Here is a 5,872-nt window from a genome sequence, read left to right as displayed (position 1 = left end):
GGCCCGCCCAGGACGAAAAGCCCATTTTCTGTCATGATTTTTTGTCATAGAAGTAGGAGCCCACCACATCTATGATGATACCGGGTTTTGTCACAATTATCGTCATAGAAGTGTCATATGTATGACAGAAAAAAAATTTCGTTCGGCCCAAAATGTCACGGATGTGTCTTTTTTTTGTAGTGATGGGACTTGCATATTTGATATAATCTCAATTTGAATAAGGTAGCCCCCAAGTGCCGGGTCGTAAGCCTGCAGTGACTTGGGACTATTCCTTCCATTGTAGAGTAAATCATATCCATTGATAAAATAATAGCCATTGCGCCAAAGCAACTTTGAATACCTTATCTCTTGACAAGTAAGTCCGGAGTTTAAATACCCGATGGCTCTTAGCCAATGGCGATTTAATACACCTCCATTGTAAGCCGGATTTTTTATAACCCGGCGGCTTATAGCCTTTGAGAAAATCCAGAACATATAATAATTTTAAGACATCAATTTTAATGATGAGCTTGGACTTAAGCATTTATATAAGTCATACTTCTGTAAATCCTGTGGAATTAGCTCATACTGCCAGCTTACATCGCCGCATCCAATAAAAGCAATAATCCAATGATTGATAAGCGCATGATTCCAATGGCGCAATCCAAAATATACTAGCGACTTAAAATCCATATCCATGATCGGTTTAAACATAATCATGTATAAACAATATCATACTTGTGATATTGAATCGTACTGCCGGCTTATGTGACCCATCCAATAAGGGTGATAACCCAATCTTTAGAAGCCAAAACTTCCAAATTTTTATGATTGACATATGGTGGCGACTTATCGCAAAAAGTCGAGCCGGGTTAATAGAAACCACACATATATGCTTCAGATATGAGCAAAATGTCTCAAGACAAACCCAAAAGACTGTTTTCAAAAAACTTAAGCAAAATAGAAAGAAGAATTTGAGGCTTCTGATTCGAATACGATCAGTAAACCGGACCAAAGGGGTTAATCTAGGATTCGAATACGATCATGTAGCCCCCAGTGGCTTTGGCGTTGCACCGATCAAGAGGGTACCGACAGCTATGTTCTCTTTGGTTCGAATACGACCTATGTTTGAACAGGAAGCCCCCAAATGACCTTTAAATGTGGCTATGAGCCAGATGAAAGGGTAATCATAGCTTAGCTCAATAAGACGGAAGCCCCCAAGTGATATATTTATGAGCTGTGCTCGCCGGGTGCCTATGTTTGAGTTGTGCTTTGCAACAAACTCTCTTTGGTCCCTGTAATTTTTCCTGAAAACTCGAACCTACGAGAGATGAATTCTTTTTAAACCGAAATTTTAAACTGGATATTTAGAGCTTCAAAGCTTTGTGGGGGACAGGTTTACCTTCAGCCGGATTGTAAACCGAAGCATCATTGTGAGCCGGAAATTTTCTGACGGCCTTTAATTTTTTTACCAATATGGCGGTAGTCTCCGGGACCGGGTTATCTTCCCTCCATTGACCCAGAGTTCTTGAATTCACTGAAACTGGCCGATTTCGCTGAGTCATGTCATTGTAGCCCCCGAGTCTCAAGACGACTCGAGGAGTGGGCTTGAGATTCTCCATATTTAACCGTGATATAAACTGGCATGAGTTATCCAATAGCTCAGAGATATAATAATCCCTTTTTGCAGTAGACAATTTGTCCTGCATTGGAAAACTTGCAAGCCAGAGTAATTGCTCTTTTAAACAAAGCAATATATAATATAAAAATATAATGGATGTATTTCACCTGATATGTTAGGCCAGAAAAATATCCACCGTGGAGTTGACGATCACCACGGTGAAGCTGAAATCAATTATGGGCGAGTTGGCCATGCAAGAAGACAGATGAATCGGCCGCGGCGCTGTAAGCCGGCACAGACGGGCGAGTCGGCCGTATGTTGATGTAGACCGGACCGTGGGGGACGACGGTCTGTGCGCGCTTTATTGGGTAATTCACGCGGTCCTGACGAGTTGATGGAGACTGGACCGTGGAAACGGCGGCTTGCACGCATGTCTGTCAAGCAGCATGGCATGGACGAATGCTAGTGCATGCACTCCGTATCCGAGGTATAATGGCAAAAAAATTGTCCTGTGTAAAAATATTACAGGGCAGAGTAATTGTTCTTTGACAAAAAATAAGTGTTTAATAGATAAATTTAGATAGATATCACCTGATGTTTGTGAACGACAGATGATCTGTGCGTAAAGTCTGTTAGTCAACCCGACACTTTGGATAGGCCGGACCATAGGGAGGATAGTAAAACAACCGCAGTATTAGAGGCGGCTCGGAGAGATGAGTAGGTCACGGTGTTGTAAACCGGTGCAGACAGACGAGTCAACCGCAGGCATGGTAAGTCGGGTCGGATGAGCAAGTTGTCCTCCTCGTTGTAAGCCGGCGTGTACGCGTGAACCGGTCGCAAGAGCGGACGGGCGACTCGGCCATGGGCACGAACAATGAGTCAGTCGCGTGTGTTGATGTAGCGGGTGTGGCAACTTGCGCACGTATCCATTCAGCAGCACGGTACAGACGAGCACAAGTACAAAAATAATATTGACTCACGCCCCTTTGCCACACCTTTGTAATAAATAATGGTCCTGCGAAAAAAATACCACAAAGCAAAGTAATTGTTCTTTTTAAAGAAAAGAGAAAAAACATATCAATAAAAATTGACTGGACAAATTTCACCTGATCTGTCCCGGACGACAGATTGTTCATAAGTAGTGTTCATATATAATTTTGCAATATGGTGGCTGAATTCCACTTTAACCCCAGAGAACATCCTGCCAGTCAACCAGCCTCTTGAGACTGGTCCAGTGGACAATGATCATCACAAACCGGCGAAAAAACTCCGAGGCACATCAATTTGTTAACCAGCAGAGGCGAGTCATGGTAGCAGACATCGACTCTCCATGAGGCCATAACAGCGGCTGAAACAGGTGGTGACCCGCCACGGGGCCGTGGTAGAAAATGGCACGAGGCTCGCTGGTCAACAGGTCGGCTCTTCACGGGGGCAGCCCAAAGGAAACCAACAGAGGCGACCCGGTGATTTGACGCGGCAAACTGGCTTCGCAAGTGGAGGCGGGTCCGGACACGGACATGGAGAACGGCGACGACTCAAGGGCCACCGGCCCGATGGAGACCAGTCAAAACGAGGTCGGCTTGATCACAGAGACCGAGTTTCTGTGCTTCTTCCAACCAGGACACTTCATGCATACAAATACGAGTGGCAAACAAATCCTGATTGATTCCTCCACATACTTCTTTAGGCTTGAGTAAAGCAATGATAGCAGCACTAGCATCAGGTCAGCATTTAGCCAACCTGGAGTTGATGTTATGAGCTTTTGTCTTTATGCCTGTGCATTGGGACTTTGATGGACGTCTTTTTTTATACTTTTTAACACATGCGGCTGCGAAACAACTCGAACATCATCATTTTTATAGCTAACCTGATGGACGCTCATGATGCGAGGCTCCGTACAAGAGCAGAACTCCATCAGCGTTTGTCTTCTAGTTTTCGGTAATACGCGGCCTTTCGGATGGTTAGGCGTGATCCTGCACATGCGCCACTGAAGGTCTCAGCGATTGGTTTGTAGAGATCTTGCCGGTTGCTCCTGCCGAAGATCATTATTCCTTCGAAACGCCACACGGTAAATCAGATCCAGGGATCGCCTGCCGTCGCACAAAACGGAACCCTAAATTTTCTTGATCTGAAATTTCACATATCTTAAATCTGGACGGATGAACTTGACGCTGATGCAAATCCTTCCAAACCGGCTCTTCCTCGTCTGAAAAATTGTGTACTTCTCCATCCTTGAGATAGATCCCTCCAAGAACTCATCACCACCGTGCGCAGGCCCCACAGTGGGCGCCAACTGTCGTGGAATTGTCACGGGAGATGTCCTAGCAAAATGAATTAGTCGTAGGGACCATCGCAACTAGGAAGCTTAAAGGGGTTAATCGGGACAAAGGACATGAGAGGTTTTATAGTAGTTCGGCCCCTTGCAATGAAGGTAAAGCGTACGTCTAGTTGTGTTGATATTGCTGGGGTTTCGATCACCAAGAGGCTAGTTCGACGGCTTGGTTATCGATCTCTTGTTTCTTGCCCTAAGCCGCCACCGGGTCGTCCCCTTATATACACAGGTTGACGACAGGTGGCCTACAGAGTCCTGGCCGGCTAATAAATCGTGTCCGGCTCGGTGACTTCTTTTACATTCCTTTCCTTACAAGTCTTTCCTTACATACGGCGGTTTACAATATTGGGCCTTAAGCCGCCGCTAGGCCTTTAGGCCTTCTATAAGGTTTAATAACCTATCGCCTTGAATGTCTATTGGGCTTCCTTTGTGACCCGCCATTGGGGCTGACCCGGCCATTCCTGGGCGGGTCATAACTGATAGCTATATCCCCAACAGGCGGCACCCATGCGAACGGCCCGGCGGGCGTTCGGTGCAAGTACGGTGTGGCCGGCATCTGGTGCAAGTACGGCGCTGAGGGCCTATGCCCACTCCTAGCAAGGAATGGGGCTACTGACGAGAGGTGTACCCAGCTGCGACGCCGTGTCGACAGCAGGCAAGCGCCGATGGATCCGCTCTTGCTGTGCGGCGCGCTGCGCCTCTCGCTCTGTGGTGCTCCAACGGTCTCACCGGGCAGCAAGCCGCAGCCTATCAGCGCGGACGTGCCTAGCTTGCTCTGCGGCGCGCCATTGATCATGTTGTGCGAAGAGCTACAGCCTGTCGATGCTGACATTCCTATCTTGATCCACGGTGCTCAAGCGCCATGCGCCAAAGGTCTGCTCAACCCTGGCGATGACGCGCATCACACCGTCGTCCATCGCGTTGCCGGGGAGCGCCTCGGCCTCGACGGGCCGTGGCACCTGCTTGTTTTCCTCGTCGACGAGGTTGATGGCAGAGGCGGCGCTTTGGTGGGTTGGCACGCTTGGAAAAGGTGGATGTGCTACAGGCTGTGCTTGTCGCCTCCGTGTGTCGTGTGCCCCCTATGCGCAATATAGCAGGGTGGCGGGAAATAGGTGACGAAATGGAGGGAAACGGTGGCGTGTTCATAAAATGCCATCAATTAATGGAAACTTAGCATCGAGCTAGCACAAGAAGTAGATGATGATCAGATCAACACAGACCACACTAGGGACCCCGTCGGTGATGAATTCATCAATCCCAAATGGTTGAATACTAGCAAGCGTTTGCCCAAAACACACACGGCCTATTCCATCAGAAATAGGTCAGATGGATCAATTATATGCCATGTATCCGGATGACCGCCCGTCCTACAATGTCCAATAGATGTTGTGTAGACAGAGCATATCACATACGTCTTATTCGAAGCAATCGTGTGCGTTATTATCGGTCTTCGCACACATTTCTGATTACGGACCTGTTTGCCGCGTATCACACACATCTTGTTATATTGAACCGTTTCTGTTCTCTTGCCTAATCACAAACAATTCATCCGAGTGAACCGTATGTTGTACATTGCACACACCTTGATCGGGTTGTCCGTTTTATTTGTGTTGCCTAATCACAAATAGTTCATCCGACTGAACTGTATGCTGTACATCGCACACACCTTCATCTGGCTGCCCGTTTCTTTTGTTCCTCCTCATCGCAAACAGTTAATTGAACTGAAACGTATGCCCTTCATCGCACATGCAACTAAATCCTGAACAGTGTCTGATGCATCCGTCCTCGCAAACGTTTTATACAATTGTGACGGTTTTCCTACACCACAGTTTGCGATCATTGCATCGCACATAGTTTCTTGAAGGGTCTCTGATCGTAGTGTCGCATCAACAGCATCCTGCAGTAGTGTATCTATTGATGGGCATCTCCATAGCCCGTTG

The sequence above is a fragment of the Triticum dicoccoides genome, chromosome 3A, assembly GCF_002162155.2.
Source record: "Triticum dicoccoides isolate Atlit2015 ecotype Zavitan chromosome 3A, WEW_v2.0, whole genome shotgun sequence".
In the NCBI taxonomy this organism is placed as follows: Eukaryota; Viridiplantae; Streptophyta; class Magnoliopsida; order Poales; family Poaceae; genus Triticum; species Triticum dicoccoides.
This window is presented reverse-complemented; position numbering follows the sequence as displayed.